This window comes from Panulirus ornatus, chromosome 72, assembly GCF_036320965.1.
Source record: "Panulirus ornatus isolate Po-2019 chromosome 72, ASM3632096v1, whole genome shotgun sequence".
Classification (NCBI taxonomy): domain Eukaryota; kingdom Metazoa; phylum Arthropoda; class Malacostraca; order Decapoda; family Palinuridae; genus Panulirus; species Panulirus ornatus.
Window position 1 is genome coordinate 6,348,072 of NC_092295.1, and position 24,970 is coordinate 6,373,041.

At 37.8% G+C, this 24,970-nt stretch overlaps 1 protein-coding gene across 17 annotated transcripts in view; it reads right to left on the bottom strand.

The window, feature by feature from the left end:
- Window positions 1–24,970, bottom strand: part of LOC139748110 (follistatin-related protein 5-like) — a 467,164-nt gene that overhangs the window by 87,782 nt on the left and 354,412 nt on the right. For 6 of the 17 annotated variants that reach the window (XM_071660769.1, XM_071660755.1, XM_071660754.1 and 3 more), the window contains one exon: window positions 6,802–6,860. The exons of 6 other annotated variants lie outside the window; for them this stretch is intronic. The gene's annotated coding sequence lies outside the window, so the exon portion shown is untranslated. Of the gene's footprint in view, window positions 1–6,801; window positions 6,861–9,713; window positions 9,803–24,970 lie in introns of those variants that run through there. 5 more of the 17 variants (XM_071660765.1, XM_071660763.1, XM_071660764.1 and 2 more) reach the window with 2 other exon arrangements.

Consider the following 24,970-nt stretch of genomic DNA (forward strand, 5'->3'; position numbering starts at 1 on the left):
ATCTATCGCTATATATTTCTACTGGGGTAATAAGGGCGAGAAGAATAGGTGAATTATACCAGAGTCTCAAACATTTAGAAAGAAATACATATCATTCGTAGTGCTGCGTGTGAATGGAAGATGTTTCTCTCGATATGAAAAACCAATGAAAGTAGCCGAAACCTATGATAGGTTTCCAACACCAGGCGCCTTCGTCTTAGCGTGAATGTGATTCTGTAAATAGATTTTCTTCTAATAAATCATAGCAATGACGTCTGCTGATCACATGAAGGAAATATTAGTTCATGACGTATTGTTCATGATGGAAGAATTAACCGCCATTTCGTCATGACATATTGTTAGTGAAGGAAGGATCAGCCATTGATAGATTATGAGTTACCATCAGTGAAGGAAGAATCGCCGATTGACTTAGCGAAAGAAGAATCTTCTATTATTAGTCATGGCTTATTATCAGCGAAGATGTACTATTGTTAGGCCACGATATGCTGTTACTGAAGGAAGAATGAACTGGTGTTATACAATGGAATATTATCAGTGAAGGAAGAGTTTAGCCATAGTCACATCATGTCATATTGTGACACTGTCCTCCATCATCCAGTTTCAAATTGATACTCGATTAGACAAGGAACGATTGGCCATTATTAGAGAGGCACGGAATCTGATATGATGGATCACCTCATCGAGAAAATTGAATGATGAAATATATTACGATGGCTCAGGTGTAAAGACGACAAAGGAATGGGAGATTCAGTAACGAGGGTTATTAATGATAGCTGGTAATCAATAAGAATTAGGAGAGTGTAAAATTAACAAAAGTCAAAAGGGAGGTTTGACTCCAATCAGCAAAGTCTGAAAACTTACTCGAAAACAAGAATCTCGTCAACAGAACTATCACAGCCTTGCTCTGGCAGAAATTCAAAGATGAAAATAGAATTCAGCATCTCCAAAATCGGACCGCATTAAGGATAATGCTCGTATGTTTATCAGATGCTTACCACACGTTAACTACAATCTTAGATCAATTACGTAAAGAAACCCAAACTGAAGCATTATTCTAAACGCGTCCTGCCATTCCATATAGTTTATCCTCCATTATCAATTAGTCACAAATTCTGGTCTCTAGAAAATATAGAATTTTTCCCGCTATTGTATATCGACTTATAATACTCGTTGTACATTTTCACATTTTCATGACAAATGAATCGCTAAATATTTCAAAATACCTGGAAAATCAATATCCCATGAGAAAATATAGAAATTCTTTTTTCTCTATTCGTTCCTGTGGAAAGATATTCATATATTCTCCAGCTTGGAACTCTAAGCTTCCATTCATCTCTCTCAATGCTTTAGCTGTCAGTTCGGATATTCAGGAAAATATCCTAGATCTGCAGCAAAATATGAGTTCATAACTTCGTATTGACATTCACATTTGTAGACTATTAGGAATTAATTGTTCAATTAGATTATCATTCAAATAATTTTTTTCTTTTCGATGGTGGTTATATTGAAAATAAGAAAAACAAATGTTTGTCCGGGTGTATTCATCAAAATAATGTTTATCATTTGTAATGAGAGGCATCGCTAATTGGGCGTTTTCGTGTAAACACCCTAATTAGTAAAGAATGTTTTATATCGAGATGAAATTATGGTAGTCCATGTGATGACGAACTATGGGGCATAGATGACGGTCCAGGGATAGTGGTGGCAGTGACAACATAAACATGAATAATGGTGGCAGTGCCAGCATAGCCTAGAGATTGTGGCGGTAGTGCTGTGTTAGTATAGCCCATGGATAGTGGTGGCTGTACTAGTATAGTCCAGCAATTCCTCAAGCCAACATCGAGGAACTACCTGCTTTGTTGAGAATATTATTGATAGTCATGGAACACAGTGGAACGTTCCTCAGGCCTGGAGGGCCGGGTGAACGTGAGAGATAACAGCGTGAAATATTCATGAGGTATAATAACCAGGGGAACGAGGAACCATCAGTTTTTCAAAAAAAAAAAAAAAAAAAAAGAGCCAAGAAATAAACCTTTCGATAAATTTCTTTTCTCAGTTCATTTCTGAAATCATTTTGATTTATGTCTCGATTAGCGGAGCTTTCTCTTCCCCTCAGAGCAGAGTTTAGCCTTATTTTCCTGCCAAACGGGAATGATTGATATCTTATCTTTTCATCAATACGACTTCCAGAAGCCACATTTATCCTGCACTGGAGCTTGATAACCCCTGCAGATGGCATGGGAGCCGACGTATCGCTCCAGTGTGGTCAACGGCGCCTCTCCGGATGGAGCCACAACCAGCCCAAGGCCCTCCAGCCAAGTGATTTATGCGGCCAATATATAGCATACAAGTCGAGCCTTAGTAAACCGTTCTTTGGAAGGACGTAGTCCTTAATGGGCCATTTGGTTCACCTGTAGCGTACAATAAAGTAAGACCGGCTGTATGAAAGTATTCTAGCCTCTAGCACCTCAGAATATACATCCATGAAAATCATTTCAATGGGGATATGGTAATGTGCCTTTATCAGGTAAACTGAATTAAAGACCATATATCTGGCAGTAAATCGAGACATCTAGGAGACGAGGGAGGGCTTTACAGCGGCAGGTGTTCAGACGCGACTTGAACAGAGGGAGAATGAGACGCGAGAGAGAAGCTTCAAAACACCTCCGAGAATCAAAGGGGAGAGTGTACTTATCTCGCGAAAGCCACGTGAACTCTTGCTAAACCCCATTAACTGTATCTTTACAGTCCATAAGATCTATGTATCCAGAGATACAGTTCTACAATGGAAACTTGTACCGTATTGAAGTACATATACTCTCAGCTGGATAGTAACTGCAAATAATTGAATAAGAATTGTTCGAGTAATTGGTCTATCACAAAAAAAATGTCTTATTCTTTAAGATAGGAATCATAATGTTTGCCGTAAACAATATAGCATGGCTTATATTACAACTATCTATTTAGTATCATTACCCCATTTCAGTTCTAATGGGATAGACTGGTCGATAAAAAACGTTTAAAATATGCTCACACACATCCTCATTTCACATGTAAATTGACGAATTATAGTAAGATGTGGATTATAGATATCCTCGAATACGGTTTTTTCAGATTTCTCAAATAACCAGAAATAATTTGAGAAGGAAATGACAGGAGCTAGTCTGAAAGTAAAGAGAAAATTCTCAAATCTACAAATCTCCCGTTTTGGGAGTTGCCTAAAACGTAAAATTGTGAGATTTTTTCCTACGTCTCAAACGTTTTGGAAGGACAGGCTACTTTTTTTTTCACAACACACTAGAAAATTTTTAATGGACGGATAAATGGACCTCCGTGGTGTAGCGGAAGCCGACCGCGAGGCATTCACGGACCCTCTCGGGGTTGGATCATAGGTTCGAATCCTAGCTGCGGTAGTCGGTCCACGGTTAACATAGCTGTTCTTCCTCCCCTAAAGGGTTGGTACATAAAATGGGCACCTGGCTTGAGTTAGGATGTAAATGAATAGATAAATAATATGTATATATATATATATATATATATATATATATATATATATATATATATATATATATATATGATAGAAAAACGAACAAATATATACCGAGCAGAGGACGACAGAGCAGCCTGGAGCGGAAGAACCAGTAGCGCCGCTTTGTGGCCCAAAACCCTCCCCCTGATCCCCTGCCTAATAATCCCCAAGACTGTTGCCTAAGCGAGGTTCAGGCCCGTGATGTTGCCGCAGTGGAGAGAGAGAGAAGGTACTGTCGAGTACTCACAAAGGGATTTTGCTATTCGGCAGGGCTAGTGCGTTAACCTAATAGCACATCTTCCTTGGTTGATGTAATGCTGTTTTTCGTTACTGCCAAACAGAGAGAGAGAGAGCAATTATAGCTCACATCAGGAAATAGATATGCAACTATTACACAGAACAGCAGCGGAGCCAACAGCCAATCAAGCCCAGCAGTAGCAACATAGCAGAGGGTAATTACAGCAGACAACAGCAGCAGTAAAGCGCAACAGCCCTGAGAAACGGAGACGAGAAAGAATGGAAGTGCAAACTAAACCAATCAGAACAGGACCAATCAATCCAGACGGTAGGGAGTAAGACCGAAGTTTCATACCACTCAGGGGATGCTGTTATGATAGGCTATATGATGGTCAGCCATGCACCACAGGGCCGTTAACGTGATCCTCAGACACCACTCGTGTGTGTGTGTGTGTGTGTGTAGGGGAGGTTGGAAAAATGGGATCAGTTTTTGTCTTGAATTTTCTAAATCTCATTATTCACATTCGAATCAATCTCTCTCTCTCTCTCATATCCAAACTTATCTTCAAAATCCCAAGATGGCTTGCAAAGTCAATACTAATGACAATTCCTATGCATCATAGCCGGGAAATTATCGTAATTACTTAAGCGCATTATATCAAAGCTGAAACTTTTCGTAATGGATAATGCTGCAGTAAGTTCAAGTCTCTTACGTCGAACATTTCTGTTCCTAAATTCACTTTAACTTCCAAATTATAAAGAAAATGTAAAGCCTATGTCATCACTGCGTCTCTCTCTCTCTGAAACTCTGTTTATGTTCGAAGTTTGCCAAGTAGAAATAAAAGTAACCTTTGCGAACAGGGCTATTCAATACGGCAGACCTTTGCTATAGATAAGCTAGTTTTCTACACGTAGGGGGAACTCATCTACTGAGTTCTCCATTAAGGCTAGAGACGTTTCCATTATATTGCAGTATATTCCATTACGAGTTCAAAAATTCTTAGGCTTCAGCCACCTTAGTTATTCTTGCCTGCTATTCCCTTTAGTGTCCGCGTTTTTCAGTTGATTTAATTAAAACTGCCAAGACACAGCTATATATAAATATTAAACGAGAAATATTCGGTAAGAAAGAAATTATATTCATGTTTACAACTATCATTGACTTTCTTACGAAATATAAATCGTGGAAAGAAAGTCTTGTCTTCGCTGGTAAACATGAAATGGGCGTGAAATCGAAAACTTCAAATACTTTGCCTTGAAAGTTTTCATGTATTTATAGAGTGTATATGTTTTGAGCCTCATACATGTATGAGCTGCCAACGAAATGTCCACGAGAGTTTTGATATATAGAAATAGTGCATATGTACCCGAGTCTAATATCTGCATTAGTTGTTAACAGTATATGTAAATAGCATGTTTTGAGTTTCACATAAGTAGAATCTGCAAACGGGCAAGATTTGGTAAATCTATAAACATATATGCGAAACATTAATACCAAAAATCATTTTGAATATTACTATGTTCTTAATGAATCAAAAAGAGTGCCCATCAAAGTGGTCCTTTGACACATCTTAACTAACTGAGTAAACTGAACCAAATTGCTAATGAGTATATAAAGCATTTAGTGGATACATCTTTCAAGACTCGTAGACTTGAATACTCGTGTGTCAACTCCCACATACGAAGGGGATAAAGATGAAGGAAATCTTATCAATAAACAGAAGAAAATAAGAACTGAACATTACTCTCAGTTTCAGTACAAGATGTCATTGTACTCTCGCTCCCCAGTTGACTTATCTGCTGGCTAACATCTGTTTTGTGTTGACAATGAGATTAGCAACAACCAGTCAGCGACATCACTACCCAGTAACAACTGTTTTATTGCCCTCAATAACTTTACTACCATGATGCTCTGTCTCGTGTGAAACTACAAGACTATACATAAATGTTTGTCATTTCATTTCCTCCACTCCAGCTGGTGTGAATACATGCATTACTGCGCTCCATCATTACCAAAGCATTCATCAGTAAATATTGACCTTTGTAAATTCAAGAACAAACTGAAAATGACATTTTATTCTTTTTCTCGAAAAGCGTCAAAGATTTCCTCTGGCCTCAGTATTATACCCCAACTAGGAACTCTGGCTGGGTAGGTAACTAAACCCAACCGTAGAAGCGCATGACTGTGAAACACTATATCCGCTCGAACAACTTATCCTAAGAGTGTACCATCCTCCAGCAACTCGCCATGGCTCGGGGACTGATAGGATAGGGAAGGACTGAAGGAGATTGGAAGGATGGCGGGACACAGGAGGATAAGTAAGGAAGAGACTCAGGGAAAGCAGAGAGAGGACGACAAGAGGAACAGAGACAAGGATGGAGAGAGAGATGGGGGAAAAGAAGTATATACAGACATGCATATACTTAACTGGACTCCATCTGGTTGTGGTTATATTGCAAATGAAAATTTAACCTAGACGAATTCATATCATTCCCATTTGTGGAAAAAGAATCGAATTTTGACGAGGAACTTCTCTCTGTAAAGAAGCCCAACGTTTTGCCTGCTTCTTTAAGGAGCGCAACCTTTAAGATGTAGAATCGCCCAGATAAGGGGTGTTTGGGCTCTACATACGGATCCCCATGTTGCAAGGGGTTCTGGTGGTACAAAATAGACGATCGTGCAGTATTTATGTCTTCAAACCACAAAAGTTCTATAGACTATAGGCAAAAGAGAAACGCCCTTTGTTAACTAAGCTAAATTGCTGTGAATCATAGACATAATGATGTAAAGGCCTGTCATATGCCTTGTATGTTCAGCTCTATGCTTGGTCATACATAATACATTTCCAGCTTTATGAATCAATGAACAACTAGGTTTCTACGAGTCAATGTTTTGGCTCAAGACGCATCAATAGCCTACTAAAATCCGAGCTTATGCACATCCTAAGCATCATCTTTACGTTATACTAGTGTTCTATTATAGAATGCCGAGAATATTGATGAATAGATCCCTAGATTAACATTTATCCTCTGACCTGGTATGTAATTGTTGTGACTTGGAGAAGAGGGTCAGGTCTCAGGTTGTGATGGATACCTGCAAAGAAAAAGATAAGGAATAAGTTCTTGATTACCAAAAATACTTTACAGTATGAATATTGCATATGGATATTTATGCATATCACATATGGCTGTATACGAATATTACATGTGGATGTATATGAATACTACATATGGATGTATATGAATACTACACATGGATATAACACATTGATATATATGAATACTACAGATGGATATATTACATATGGATATATATGAATATTGCATGTGGATATATATGAACATTACACAGGAATATATATGACTGCACTGTTATTTGTGGTTATCTCGTAGACTTGATAGGATAGGTGTTGTGTTTGCATATGAAGTGACTGTAAGCGAGGTTAGATACACCGGATTTGATAAAGGAAAAATGAACTATGGTTTGAATAGGCAATCGTCCATTGACCTCTGGAGGATAGCTTGAGGAAATATTGCTCAATGGAAGGTTGAACTATAGAAAGCGTGTAAGTGAGAGGTGAAAGGGGCTTTGCGAGAGCATGTTGCCAAATGCAGGCCTAGGTGAATATAATCACATAGCTGCTTGAGTGATAGACAAAGATTTCCTAAGTTAATATCATAATGGCATCCTTTGGATATCTTAGTACTGTTTAGACATATATCAACAGTATCATTTAGCTTCAGTTTAAAATATATTGTTGAGTTTGATGTAGAGTTATAAGATTATTTTTCCTTTACTTTTACGAACCAATTAATATTTAAAGCGATGTAACCACTCTTTGTACAAGCTGTTTACGGAGTCGTATCTTGAACTTCCACAGATGCACACGAAGAGCGACAACCCATGTTCCTAAATATTTCATATTATACGTGAAGTTGTTCGAGATGAAACTCCCTCACCCCAGCCGGAGCTGTGGCAGTGAGGGGCACTAAAGAAAGTCATCTCCTTTAAGAGAGGCAGCAGCCAGCAGCACCAGTAGGCAGCATCAGTGGCCACTGGAGAGATATTTCCTTGATATATGGGTGACTCTGCCATAGAGCCACACCCAGCTGATGCCTCCGGGAGGTGCGTAAACCTCACCCACTTCGGCTTCCACTATTACAACTGCTACTTTCTTGTACTCACTCCATCACTAGGGGTACACAAGACGTTCGCATTGTCATATGTCTAACAGTGTAATACTTAAATGTCTTGCAAGAAGTTGGTTAAAGACAATACATTGTTGATTTTGCCTTCTAAAAGGGTGCAATCGTAGGTCATTCTTGGGTTAACGAGTGAACAAGGATCAAAGAATTCACATCGGATTATCATGTCATTTACCCCCGGCAAGACCCGCATCAGGGTAGAGTGTGGTCATTCTGAAATATGAATGCTAAAGTTTGTCTGTAGAAAACGTAATTTTTCTATTAATTCTCTCTTATGCACTAATGTTAGTCAGGCTCTCCACTCCTGCTAATTCCCATCCTCTCGAATAAGCATTACCGGTACGAAATGAGAACAAGCTAATCCGGATAAGTGCTACCGACCCGTGAATACACCCCACGCTAATCTGGGTCGAAATTCGGCCCATATCATCCTACATACATCATAACAGGTTTTCAAACCGAATTCTTAACCTCTCCTTTCCTCCCTAGCCATTACGTTCGTCTTGTACCTCCTAACACTCAAATAATTATCTAACTTCTAAATATAGAAAATACGTTTACGATATTGATGAAAAGCTTCCAGAGTGAGAGCTCCGTCTCATTTGTGCGATAGAAGACTTTGAGGAACATCGAAAATCCATGTCATTGGTGGGATGGAAGACCTCGTCAAACAGCTTCGTTATGAAAGGTTTACCGTGTTCTCAAAACCACGAAGTTGTCCAAGATGAAGGACTAGGGGGAAAAGGTAGCACCAACCAGATCATCTGTGCGATTAGAGAGAACGTTTGGCATGCACAGTGGTCAAGTTATGAAGAGAGAATTTTCTTTAAGAGAGATAAGGACTATGAAATTGGTGGAGTAGATAGAGGAATATCAGGGGGAAGAGTATGGACAAAATACTGCCACTAATTGTATGAGTATTACAACGGAAACCAGAACCACAATCCGATTACAAGAGCTATTGAAACTGATGCAACGTTTGGCAAGAGAGTTCCATCCTGTATAGGATTATGACATTTTCCCAGTTTTATGGCTCATAAACTATGACCAATTTATTTAGAGACGTCGGTCGAGCGAGAAGAGAGAAATGTTTTAATTGTTTGCACAGCCCTATGGAGTGGGATATGAACCTATGCTTGCAGCAATATGCGAGCAGGTCAACGTTGCTCAGTGCTACCGGTAGCCATGAACACCAATAAATGGCGTAAGGTATATTGTGTAGTGGATCCTGCCCGTGAAGGATCTTACAGCTGATGGTGACGTGCATGTTAGTCATGCAGGACACATTACGCGGGATGCTCTAATATTTCAAGGTCACATTGACATGCATTCACAAGCATATTGATGTATATGTATACAAGAACAAATACACCGTAATCGTATACGCGTACCATAATTCCTGTAAAAGATCTGGTATAAATCATCACAGTTTATATATATATATATAGATATATATATATTATAACGAATCTAGCTCTCACAGTAATGAAGGTGATGGTCGATATAGAGCACTGTTGTCTAGGTTATACTGCGAGAAGACCCGTCATAAATGATTGTGAAAAATTACTGGTGTAGAATGAGCCCAGGTTGATAATGATCAGTGTTATCAATCAAACATAGAAGTAACAGCAAGTATAATAACTAATTAACCACAAATCAAAAAGCAATTTCCCAAAACACAACATAAAACTATGTTAATAAAACCATAAGTGCATTTAACCACAAAGGCAGCTTAACTTACATAAAAAAAATCGTTACGCTCCCCTACCACAACACCACACCTCGGGGAAGAGCCACTACACCTCAGGATGCCGTCTGGGTTGAGACTGCCGTGGAAGGCATCGGCACTGGTACATAAGGAGTGGGTATGAAGCCCCGCTTGTCTCAGTCAAAGTGAGTCGAAGCAACAAGGACTTGAATGAACGCAGAACGATCTGGTTCCAACATGGCAGAGAGGCAGTGGTGAGTAGTAAGGAGGACAAAATAATATAAGATTTTAAGTTTAAACAAGATGTTAGGAGAGTACATGATAATATATATATATACATATATGCAAAGATTCGAACCCCCGTATCATTTGCGTGGTAGCTGGGAACGCTAACTGCGAGGCTATGATCGCCCCCAACAGGGAAACGACTATTCGATTGCCAGTAATCCAATACCCTTAAACAAGATCTTGGGAGAGTACATGACAATATATATATATATATATATATATATATATATATATATATATATATATATATATATATATATATATATATATATATATATATATATATATATATATATATATATATATATATTTTTATATATATATATATATATATATATATATATATATATATATATATATATATATATATATATATATATATATATATATATATATATATATATATATATATATATATATATGAAATATAAAATCCCTAATACCCGAAATGTTAAAACTGAAATACAACATTTAGTCATGTTTCACTTCATGTCTTTTTCTTCCATAGAAGATTCCATCATTGCGACTTTTGCATTTCTTTAACTTGAAAAAAGTATATCTAGCTAGAAAATCTACGTTACAGAGCCACCAGTATTGCATATATATATATATATATATATATATATATATATATATATATATATATATATATATATATATATATATATATATATATATATATATATATATATATATATATATATATATATACATATATATATATATATATACATATATATATATATATATATATATACATATATAGGTACACACGTACCTACATACACACACTGAATCCGCGCATAGACACAAATAAATCAAACATACATTCATACGAATACTCCCACATGCATTAGTACATGGGTTCCAGTGAGTGTGTCACTACCACCTCATTCAACATAAAAATGACATTTTTACGTAAGTAATCACATAAAGCATTTACGTAAGTAATCACAGAAAGCATATACATAATGGGACATACCAACATACAGCCTCTGGTACGTCACCACGCCTTGTACATTAGCCTAGCGTTTTGAGCACCGAATACAGACATAAATAATAATGAAATGGCAGAACATAAACTTTGACAGTTAACACCATTGGAAATTATAATCACTAGTGTTGCCGCCTGTTCACTGTTTTCGCTGGTGTTAAAAGCCCAATTCCCCAGGTACACGACATGAAGATTTCTGCTAAATCCTCACTTTTTTCTATTGGAGCTGTAGATTTGAATCTACTTGTCATATAACCCTCTGCCGGGCTATCTTTGCACCTGTGAAGTTTCATTAAATAGTTTTTGAATGAAATGATATATATATATATATATATATATATATATATATATATATATATATATATATATATATATATATATATATATATATATTATCCCTGGGGATAGGGGAGAAAGAATACTTCCCACGTATTTCCTGCGTGTCGTAGAAGGCGACTAAAAGGGGAGGGAGCGGGTGGCTGGAAATCCTCCCTTTTCTTGTTTTTTTTTAATTTTCCAAAAGAAGGAACAGAGAAGGGGGTCAGGTGAGGATATTCCCTCTAAGGCCCAGTTCTCTGTTCTTAACGCACCTCGCTATCGCGGGAAATGGCAAATAGTATGAAAAAAAAAAAAAAAAATATATATATATATATATATATATATATATATATATATATATATATATATATATATATTATTTATTTATTTATTATACTTTGTCCCTGTGTCCCGCGTTAGCGAGGTAGTGCAAGGAAACAGACGAAAGAATGGCTCAACCCACCCACATACACATTTATATACATACACGTCCACACACGCACATACACACATCTACACATCTCAATGCATACATACATATACACACAGACATATACATACATACACATGTACATAATTCATACTGTCTGCCCTCACTCATTCCCATCGCCAGCCCGCGACACATGAAATGACAACCCCCTACATAATCAGTTTGTAGTAATCAATATGGCACTATTGCCTCTGTACACAGCCATTCCCATTATTCTGCCTTCTGATTACACTGTGAGATATCCCTATTGCCTACAATAATGTCTAACATATTGAAGGAGATTAACACCAAAATTACAGATACAGAATTGGAGATACACGTCCTACTGGACATCAAACCCCGCTCAGTCTGGTTCAGCAGTGCTTAGATGATCGTAGCAACAAGCCTGCTTTTACATAGCTACTTTACTCTAAATCACCTGCAATAATCACATTTGTAAAAGCAGTTGTGATGTGCCAAAACATCTTGTTGCTAAGTAGAGCATCACTGTGTCTCGCTACATGAATAAGTACTGTTGTCAGTAACAGGTATATACATGCATGATTACTGCTTAAAATCTCTGTAACCAGTACAGCAGAAAGATTATGAGTTCCTCGGATTCCTTTCCTGTAAGAATATCTTTGAAAGACTCAATGATTATCATCATCCTTTAAGTAATTGGGAAAAAAACGAAACATTTTGTGTATAAGGAGGTGAAAAAGAAGAAATGCAAGAGAAACAGAAGATACTCTAGAGAAAGGAAGAAAAGGAGGCAGAAAAGAAGGCTGCATAGTAAAGGCAAAAAAAAAAACTAGAAAGTTAAAATAGAGATGTATAGGTTAAGAGTGACCTGACGACTGTGCTATAACAACGATGGTAGAATCTAAGAATATGGAAGACGCATATAGAAGAAAGCATGGTAATGGAGTGGACAGAGACTAAAGGTCCTGTAAGAGTTGATATGATGATACACTGAGTAACGAAGGTATGTGAATACAAAAGGTTAACAATAGTCACCGCAGCAATGAGCCATAAGACTGTATACAACTATTTCACGATCATTACTTGTTACATAGTACCTACTTAACCCTTTGGATTATGTAAGACATTCAGGTCAGCCAACTAGCTAAGATAGCTACTGTCGAGTCCGAGATTCATACTCGAGTGTCTTCCAAATACATGACTTGTCGTCCCAAATTGAGACCTGGTGAATCTTAGCACATAGTCATACATACAGTGATCGACTACAATGTATGATGAGAGAATGTTGCTGTAATGAACAACCGATCTGATACCGTCTCCAGAAAAGTGAAAAACAAAATATTTGTAGACCAACAGTAGAGTCGCTCCCTCCTCACGGCACCAACAGAATATATGAAAGAGTTCTTGTTGGCCTCGTCTCCCACGTGCACCAGCCTAGCGAACCAGGTGGCCCCTCGCCTCATTGAGCGGTTCTCTGCACGAGGGCCATTAATAATTGCAAGGTTAGAGTTAAATTTGTCAGGCAAGGCACATGCTCAAGATTTGCCATCCACTTAATTTTCACAATCTTTTCATTAGTTCCCCGAAGAGGAGGTCCAACGAAATTATAGCCAAGTCCTGGAAATGACTTATTTCGGATATGTCTCATTCTGAGATGACGTTTGATTCATTCCTTTTTCATACACATCAGGTTCACGGGGATGTTACCGATTCATTTATACAGAAACGATTTCATCATAACATCAAACGATACCTTAAAAGAAATAAGCAAACTTTATGACAATCTGAACCTTAGTACCCTGCTCTTGTCTATGCATGTAATAAGTGTGCTTCTCAAATTGCAAATCTCAATGGACATTTTTTGAAGCACAAATTCTCAAACATTAGTTGTTGCTTCGATGGAAACAAATTAGGTTATCATTAACTCAGGAGAAAGTCAGAACATACTTTAAGAGGAAGCCAGAATAAAAGTCGATTAATCACTAACCTTCTTTGTACTTGCTTGAGCAATAAAGCCAATCAACATAGATATTTCAACAATCGTCATTCGCTGACCATCGAAAAAGGCATCACTTTCGAATTCAGTATCTAATATTAACATACAGTGACTTAAACGTTCACTGTTAGACTCGGATAGTGCGAGACGTCTGCCATGGGCAGCTGTTAACATCGATGTAAACGAACAGGCCACTTGGAATTCAGGCTCTTCGCTGTGATAAACTGATCGACATGTGTCAGGGCTCTTGACATTTAGGATAGCGTAGGTTACAACACAGTATTACAATTTCACTCCGATATCTCGCTTGTGTTTGCGAGTGCCGTTGGCTAAGCGTTATCCATAAAAGTGTCTATGTACAAATTTGACTCTAAGATATGTCAAAATTAATTGGATGTTCAAAGTGTTTTGCAAATCCCAGTAACTCTCAGAATGAGGTTGTTGTAATATGTCTTTTCTATAAATGGTTCGACTTTCTATTTCACGATCACAAGGCAATAAATGACCACTAAACACAACACATAAACAGAATTTCTGTCGGTTAGACTTCTCTCCGTAGCCTTCTGTGAAGACTCAACATCCATTTTCTTCAAAACCTTATGCTGAATTCGTAGATATATCAAAGATGAATGAGCACACAGCAATTCATTTCTCACACAAGCATTTACGTATATCAAAACTGCATTTTTTCTTAGCGTTTACGACACCTGCATTCCCATCAAACCGAGGATTATTGTCCAATATTAGATTCACGGTGACCTAGTACTGCATGTCCACGTCACAAAACGAGAAAGAACACCCGAGGAAGGAGTGCTGAAGCCGCTGTGTTGCCATCATAGTTCTATCCATTTTGTGGAAGTGATCTGTGTTTGGACACGTTTAGTTCTCAGCAAATATAGTGTGTTAACTAACACATATCTGAATATGTGTTTCTTACTTTTGTGGAATAATCTATGATTTAACATTTGACATATTTGACATATCACTGTTTTCACTGTCTTTATCAGTTGAACTGCAGTAATAGATGTGTTTTTTGCTGCTGTGTCTGCATGAAAAGGCATTATTAAACGTCCATTTGATTACGCTTATGACCTTTTTCTCTCATTTCATTAAACTAGTGTGGCTCCTCATTTGATGTGAACTGACCCAGTTGATTATATAATTAAGCACTGTATTACCCATTCTTTCAATCACCGTAACCATTCTCTTTCAATGGATACATCTTTTATAAAAAATGTATTGCAATGACTTGTTTCTTTTATTCTTCACTGATACACACAAACGAGTCAAAACTCTCACCCCGTACGGTACAACTACGTAGTTACAAATACGTAATTATACAAGATCGTGATAAATGCCAACAGAACACAGGAAATCGAATGGTTGTATGATAATACATGTTCAAGAGGTGGGACCCCACGAGTGTAGAACTCCCTCCTCGTATAGTATACGTTGGTAAGTACAAATTGGTAATCACAAACACTTGATTACGCCTAACGTAATGACCATCTGCTGCCGTGTCTTCCTGGAATGGTAATCAAGAAGGGTTTTTCTACATGGGATGTGAGTTACTTACTTACCTTTCCAATATATATTCCTAAGTTAGGTTTTCTCATTAAATTTCTAGAATGATTACAGACCAAGTAATTATGGAAGGCAAATCGGTGATTTTATATCACAAAGTTTTATGTCTCTCTAAAATCAATTATAGAGTGTATTGTAAATGAATTATAGGTGTGGGTAGCATTTTAGAATTAATACATATATATTAAACTGGATTCACCAATAATTATTCATATATACCACTGTGTTTAAGCACGGTATAGTAAAGCAATAATGAATAGTTTGAATACTGGACATCATTGATAGAATACTGTGCTTATTCCTTCCATTTACAGTTCAATTACCTACAGATCAGGACCTCATCACACCACTTAATTGGCCATGAAAGTGTCCAGCATTCATGGCAATATCAACTCGTATACATACTTTATACTGATATCTCTGTTTCTCTTGTTCATACCCCAAGGTAAATAGATTAACTATCTCTGGCTGTCTTTATTGTCTCAGCAAATTTAGAAATTAGATGATATCAAAGACACTGCAGGTATAGGTAGATTAAAGTGCATATCCTTAAACGAAGGAAAAGGAAATACATGTCTAATTTATGACACCATGCTGGTCAATTTTTTGCATCATCTGACAACCAGCTAGCCTAGATGTAAATCACTGTCATACATATCAAGCACATTAAAAGAAAATTATAAAGGAAAACAAAATTTCTTGGCAGGAGGGGTGTTGAAAGAAAAATTATATTATATGGAAACTAGATCTTGCTGCAGGCGATGAAAGATTGAGCCCTGCCCTCTCCACTTTTGACTAACAAACTTCTGAATTTCAGCTTCTTTCATTACCCATAAGTGAACACAATCTGATGAAAGTGAGAAAACTAAGAACATGTAATCTTACTTGGAATTATTGAGGGCCTTTGTTATAAACGATTTTAGGGAGCAAATGAGATTCGAGATATAAAGCAGAGTTCCCCAGAATGTTGAAATTGGAATTCATATATATACTTTGTCTTCATTAAAAGATATACAGTCTGAAATCGGTTCCCCAATTACACCGAATTTCTGTTAGAGGTTTTTATTGTCATATGTTTAACTAGAACAATGCTTAGCTTAATTGAAGCACAAGGTAAATGTCCCTGTTATGCAATAGTATTGGAAGTACTATGGGGGGGGGGGGGATTAACTGCACACCGGTATTATGACTGTCAAAGTTCTGTCTGTCCTCATTATATACTAAGGTACAAGGGGGTTTCTCGAGTGCAGTGTTAATCAATCTCGCACTTTCCCCGGTAGGTTTTGGGCAATCCTCATATGACCAGGTTTTCTATGACCTTTAGGATGTTTTTCTCTATCTTGGTCAAAAAGACTATATGCCATAGTGTACCTCTTCCCATCCTCCAGTACCTACAGAGAACGCACACGCAACATTAACTCCTTACAAAGTCAATGTTTGAAGGCGAGTTTAATTTGTTTTCTCATCTAAGAATTACTATAAAAAAAACTTTTTTAATTCCTTCATCCTTCTGCCTCCATTTCTTCTTCCAAAATACCCTCCATTTATTTCATCTCTCTCTCTCTCTCTCTCTCTCTCTCTCTCTCTCTCTCTCTCTCTCTCTCTCTCTCTCTCTCTCTCTCTCTCTCTCTCTCTCTCCATCAATTTTTTCAACCCCAATTCTATTTTTCTCTTTCTTCACCCTCAGCCCCTAGCAGATAAGGCCTGCACAGCTCTGGGTGAAGGAAATGGTCCTCGGGGAAATCAGGTGGAGTAGCAATTACGGTTTGACGGGAACACCCCGGACGCTCCTACTTCGAACTCCTGTACAGACGACCGACGCAGCTTCATCCCTACCCCCACAAGTCCCCACGAACACGCCCGGCAAGTCCACTAAACTGCGGAACTTCGAACCAAGAGAAGAGACGAAGCTCCGTTGTCTCAAACATAAAAGGGTCATCTGAGAGAGTATATCCGAGTTTTCTGAGCTAGAAACTGAGGGAATAGAGAGAAAAGATTTTATATACAAGAGAACTGAGAGAATATAGAGCACAAGTTGCAAGATATGTATATATCATTAAGAAGGGATAAGCAAGTGTTTGTATCTTGACTTTAGTCATACGATTCCTGAGAAAACCTTACTTGACGGAAACGAAATATAACAATATGTGAGACAGCTTCTTTATTGATTGAAAATTCCTGTTGACACCATCCACTAAGCTAGCTACCCCCAACACTACTACAATACTCCCGTTTTGATCTCCCTCCACGCGAGCGATTGAGTTTTCTAGGTTCATGGAAACCAAACGCTGTCCAGCGACGATATATATATTTTCAAAGCAAGCAATCATCTAACCATCCACCTTATCTGATTCTCTTTCATTGGCATCCATGCTTATTCATACTACAACATCGATCATTACTGTTCATTGCTGCTTATAATGATAGTAGTTTCACACTTTCGAACATTTTTGTGTAAATAGATTTACAGACCTAAGAAATCAGAACCTGAAGCTATAACATTATTCTAGATATTTAATGGTGTCTGTCGCACCAAGCAGCACATCTAAATACTTTCACATCACAAAAATCCCTTATCAGAATCATTCAGAGTGAGTGATTGGTCAAAATTCGTCCCCGAGAGAGGTGCGCTAACAAATTGATTCGTAGTTGGGAAAATTCCCAACTTAAATTGCTCGGGGACTTAATTCGTCCCTCCACGTCCTTCCTGATCTCCGTTGGCAACTGGCCAAGGACGTACTGACTCGCTCTACACTGAAGATCTCATCAGACTCTCTAGTCACATTATGATCTCATTCGCTTGTAACATCATATACTACGCCACACACACACACACACACACACACACACACACACCACTCAGGTGCACTTGAAAGAAAGCAAGCCTCTTCCCCTTAGGGTCTCCTGGCACAAATCATAACATTTTGATCTTCTGGTGTTATATAATGATGAGACACAGGTGCTCTGTCTACCAGGAATTATTCATAAGAAGACATTGTCATGATCCGCTGCCGGCTCAAGCTAATGACCCTTCACATACACTAACAAAACAAAACTAGAATTTTTGAAACGTAGCAGAAATGATTTCTCATTTCATTTAATTACACATTTAGACTCAATAGAGGTCGTAGTTCTAGATTCTGAGCAGTCAGATGATGTACCTTGATGATGCCTAAGACGATAGTAAAATATAAGTTAGGTAGCAGGTGGCTTTATAAAAGGTTATCTGTTTATTCAGCTGCTCAGGTTCGCCCGAGATTAAACACGTTTAGATAGACTTTAATTCTCAATCCATTCTTTTTAGTTATTGATTGGCGGTGTGAGATGATGCGACAGGTTGCAGAAAAGAGCACCAACAAGAGACATGATATTGATAAAGGTTTTGCCCCTAGTCATATACGTTAATATCAGTTAAAGTCATATAAATCCAAGATCCCTTATATGACGTTCTGAGGAGCTTCAAGCCTGCACTCCAAACAGGAGTAGGGAAATGATGGACTCCCTTGGTACTAGGAGTTCGTATACGTGCCTGTACTATGATACGGCCACTGACTATGATCTCCCCAAAGCCATTTTCCACTTTGTGTAATTACAGAGAGGCGGTGTTGTCTGATACCTACAAGTCTATACGTTTATATACACCCATGAGCTTATGTATTCAAATGTAAGACCAATATACCTCTCGCTATGTATTGAAGGAAGCTATAGCTCTAAAGTAATCTTTATAGAAAAAGAAATTGGTCTCTACTCGGTCACCATGGCAACTTTGGCAGTTCCCAGCCTGGAGATGTCTGATTCTTTCCTGAATTCCAAAGACCCAGGAGAACAGATCCCACCTGAAACGTTGATAAGAAACCCAACACTGAGAGACTTACCCAGGCAAAAATCTTACGATCAAAGTTCCATTAAATTGCAGTTTCTCTAGTCTTTTATGGCCTAGTTTAAGACAAAACTGTCCCTTAACTTAAGCCTAACACTTACTCGAATAGTTTCATTGGAATTTCTTGCCCTGAGCTACAACCCCACAAGGGATCTAGCTACAGTAAAACTGGTGCTATCGCTCACAGGCGGGACGATATTTCAGTAGGACGGCGTGTGGGGCTTAGAGCCCATGTTACCTCACGTCTCCCTAAAAGATTTACGCCAAAGACAAAAATATTCATTTCCCAGGCTTTCCCAGCCTTCACCAACTGTGCTGTTGATTTCGCTTAATGTTACATTTAGAAAACGGGTTGTGGTGAATTACAGTTGCTAAAACATCCATGATATATACTTGCTTTGTGCGTCTGGCACATATATATATATATATATATATATATATATATATATATATATATATATATATATATATATATATATATATATATATATATATATATATATATATATATATATATATATATATATATATATATATATATATATATATATATATATATGTATATATATATATATATATATATATATATATATATATATATATATATATATATATATATATATATATATATATATATATATATATATATATATATATATATATATATATATATATATATATATATATATATATATATATATATATATATATATATATATATATATATATATATATATATATATATATATATATATATATATATATATATATATATATATATATATATATATATATATATATATATATATATATATATATATATATATATATATATATATATATATATATATATATATACATGTATAACATAATTCACAGTATTCAGAACGTATACTAATTGAAAACAAATCTCTCCCGAAATTTATAGATAGTCACACTCAAAATGAAAATACAGTAGAGTACAATACAATACAACACACTACAATACAATGAACATGAAAAGGGACTAGAGCATCTTCCCAGAAAGTCATTATTCTTTGATTGTAGACTCATTTCCCTGCAGAAAAAGCAATTAACTATCAAGACAAAATTTTTTGAAGTTTCCTCTCTCGTGGGGAATTTCCCTTACATCAAACTATTGGTTTAATCTCCGAAGTTTCTCTCACTTAAGCTTTACCTCCTCGTACAAAACTGTTGCAAAATTGTTCGTTTATTTTTCCTTCCGTATGAGGTCTCGTGGCATCGATCAACTTCCTCACAACACACTTCTTTCCTTTAGAAGACAAAAATAAGTTTCACTGACCAAGCGAATGCTGCCGTCTTCTATGATGTCTTGTTTTAAAGTAATTTATTTATTCAACAGATTAGAGTCTAAGGAATCAGTGTACTAACGCTCTTCCAACGAGCCTATGAAATCTAGACGTTCGTCTCAATCCAGTAAACGTAGGTAATCTTAGATGTAATAAAGAAAGTTCTGAACAAAGCGTACGATACCAGTCAGGCTGCGGTGGCTGCGTGGGCCAACGCGCCTTAGCTTCCAACAGCTTGGTCGACCAACAACCCAGTTCACCAGCTTCGAACCAACCAAGGTTGTGGGGTAATAGGCTCCCTGGAGACTGCACCAAGCTAACTCCAAGACCTATACACAGGACTGCTACAACTCAGACTGATCGACCAAGGAATTAAAGGAGCCACCAAAAGAATGTAATGATATGAACAAAAATTAGAAATTAAATTAGACAGAAGAAAGATAAGGCAAACAACATCTCTTGTTTTCAACAAAGGAGGCTGAAAAGAATCCCACTTTTGTCTAGTTATGGATATTAGGTTCCTGATCCTGATGATTAGGGAAATCAACTCACTTCCTCTTCTCGTACTTTCGTCAGAAAATGTAAAGATAGTGTTGGATAAGAAGCACTTTCCTCCACACCCTCATACTGCCTCTACTTTGAGAGACAAGATACGACAACCTTGAGCTGAAAAGTTGTGAGGTTGGCAAGACAGTGCCGGGAGGTGAAAATTTAGGCAGGAAAGGAATACACTGATCTTGGATGATGGTAAGGGTTAAACTTCAGTACTTATGTTGATGAGTAACCTCTTAATTAATACGATTGAGGAACAGTGAGAAGATAAAGTAAAGCATTATAGAAATGAGTGTATAGGGTTTGGGTAGTGGTGAATACAGACAAAGACAATAGAAGTAAAAACGAATGAAATGGCGCTACTAATCATGGCAGAGCGAACAATAGAGGATGTGAGAATATTCTCATATCTGGGTGATATAGTGAGCCTGGATGGTGACCTAAGGCAAGAAATACCGGTTCACTCCTTGGATACGCAAAAGCTGTGTTTGACTGAGTAAGATTTGGAAAACAGGGCACTGACAGAAAACATGATCTATACCTTTGTTATCTTGGAGTTATCGTATGGTTGTGAGGCACGTAAGGTGTTGATCAACAGGGGCTAGGTTTAGACATAACAGATTTGAAGTATGAGCAAACGATGTGAACTTAGAATTAGTTGAACGTGTTAATAAGATATGTATATCTTATTAACTGAGGGAAAAGGTGCACACATATCCCTGCTAGGTTGTGACGATATATCCAAATAGACTACAGCTACAAACCATTGAGTGTAGGAAGGCGTGTAGGAGAGGCTGAAAGACGCCTGGCGGAGAACATTTCTGAGATATGTGCATGAGGGACGTCTGAGTGCGATGGAAGCTGCAGAATGGGTGCAGGATAGAAATCATGGGAGCATTTTTGCAAGAGGGTGAGAGAGAATGTCGTCAAACGAATGGCACTGTGGTAATGAAGGATGTGGTAGTCTGGAAAAAAAAATATGTAGTGTAAAGGTTTTAAGAGGAAATATAAGGCTCCAATGGGTAGAGTATTATTTGATAAAAAAAAGCCTTACGGTAATAACATAAGTTGATAAGAAAAGCGTCAGAGTCCCTAAGGACAGCATTAGGGTCCTGTTAGATATAGATATAGACAAAAGAAGTTGCAGCTTAGATATGCACACCGTAGGCAGGAAAGACCTGGACTTTATCGAGAAAGACACAAGGTCAGCGATGGAGGAGCAGGAGGAGGAAGCAAGATGAAATCATAAAAGAGAAAGTAGAGCCATTTTGCTAAGTAAATGAAAGTTCGATAACGAGGGAAAAGAGACTGGCAGGAAATACGAAAAATACATCACTGGAAAAAGACTCTAGTTGACAGGAAAAAGTTATTGGAAGGGAAAAAATAAAAGCATGCAGGTTGGCAAGGGAAATCACTGCCGTTGGCTGGGACAAACCCGCTTGCAGGGAAAACATATCGATGGTATGGGAAACTAGGCAATTGCCAAGGGACCATAAATATTTTAACTGGGGTAGATTCACTGGCGGGGATATTGCTCTATACTGGACGTGTTTTTCATCTTCCTCGCTCTATTTCATTATTCCTTTGACATAAGGAAAATAAAGCATGAAAGTTTGTTACAAAGTTGGTTGATAAAGCCAGGCTCCTGGCGTCCGAAAGATTCAAGTTCTAACAACTTCATTTACTGCGGATGTTGATGATAGTCGACGTACTATAAATTTCAGCCTTGAAACCGTTCACATGATGTACAGCTAAGAGTATCTGCCGTTCGCAGCGGCCTTATTCAGTACCTGATCCATGCTTACAGTTGTAGCGCTGACACTAGTCCCTCGATGGTGTTGGTATCCAATATCACTTTAAGCCTCTTCAGCTCCACCTTTTTTAAGTTATGTTTTTGGCTTCCTTAGGGCAGAAAATAAACAGAAAAAAAGATTGCTGCCTAAGATCTGAAAAAGAAAAAAGCTGTATTTCACCATGATGTAATTACAGTAGCCAAGTTACGGTAAGTTGTTACTATTAAATACAAGAACTGTGCTGTAATATATCTGCCTCACAAAGGCAATAATGGTGTTCATCTGATAAGAATACGTCACACTTGTATTAGTGACATCATAACAGCTTAGCCAATAGCTGGAAAGATGGAGTCACATCCTATTCAGCCAATAAGTGAATAAATGACGTCACAAATAGCTCGGCCCATAACGGGTCTGCTCTGCTACGTCTACTGTTATTGATCGTGCTAGGAATAGAAGTCTTTGAGAAATTACTTCCACTAGTGAGAGATGCTAGAGGGCTGGAAAGTCGCTCACACAAGGTTAGAAAGTGCCTTCCACAAGAGAAAGATGATTTGAAAGTACTTAAATATGAATACAATCTCTCTCTCTCTCTCTCTCTCTCTCTCTCTCTCTCTCTCTCTCTCTCTCTCTCTCTCTCTCTCTCTCTCTCTCTCTCTCTCTCTCTCTCTCTCTCTCTCTCTCTCTCTCTCCCAACTTAAGTGGTCTTCCCCAAAGTTCTGAGCGGCAAGAGGTCCTGAGCTGAGCCCTTCGAATGAGAAAGGTCTCCCTTGTCTCTTAACTGAATCAAATGTTAAACACACTGGTTCACGCTCCATGCTTCCCTTGCTCTCTTTGGGGCAGAGAGAATTTATCTTGGAAGTTTTCTGCACTCGAAATGCTGTACGAAGGAATTTACCTTTTCAGCAACATGCGAGCCGACATGAGGAAGATGAACGCAAATGTCTGTAGTATCTGCTGTTGGCCATGTAAGCTCCAGAATTACATGTATTAGTAACACACACTGAACTGGACTTTCAGAGCAAACGTACCAGCTTTTACAGCTACTGGAATTTTTCAGTAAAACTCCTAATAACTGAGCAATAAAAGTAACTGCTGATGTCATTGATTTAGACGTCAAAAACGTCATTAAGTGATTTACGATTCAGTTTAAGTATAGTTTTATGTACATCTGCTGACAATACAAAAGTAAGGCAAAGAAAAATATCCGAAAAAACTAAAGTAATTCCCAGAATAGTATACAAAATTTGTAAACCTGATTCCTGAAGAGGTAAATGATATTCATCTTAAGCAAATATAATTCACTGTATTCATATCAAATCCGAAATTACGAATATAGGCTATTTTGAAAACTGCTTGCAGGGAGGGTTTCAAAACGAAAAGGCCCTTAAAGGTATTAGTATCATTTTAGATTCTGCCAAAGAAATCAGTGATAGCATCACTGATTTCAGAATCAAGTCTTATGAGAGAAGATTAAAGGAAAATGATGTTTTGTGGTGATGGAAATGTTTAGAAGCAACGGACTTATAATTTCGACTTACAGTGAGTTCACATTTCGAAATATAAAGGTCATTGGCATGTTTCGAAATACAGAAGGCATTGGTAGCCAAATACAATGTGTGGGAGCCTAACGGGGAAAGGTCACGCACTGATTCAATGAGTTAATTCTTTACCAGCAGGGGTGACTGAACAATGAATTCCTCATCTCCTAATGTCAGAACAGTAGACTAGATTATAGCTTGATACTACGCTTTGAGATGGTGTTACCCCATATCATCAAGGTCCCAGCAACAAACCCAACTCCTCATCATGCTACGAGAGCAAAGAGCACAGCAGCACATGGGTGGTGTCGCCTTTACCATCAAGGCCAATAACCTCACTACAACAGTCACCATGTCCTCAAAGCCAAGAACACAGCGACACATTCTTATTATCGCCTTCATAGCCACAGACCAACACCGCACCTCATCCATCATCATATTACCACAACACACGCATAACACCTTTACCGTCAAAGCCCAACGCCACACACCACACCACACCACCAAGCTCGGTACCTCCCAGCTGTGCGGCTTTAATGAACACGCTCTCAGCCTCGCCATATACTACAGGATTTGCGTCGCC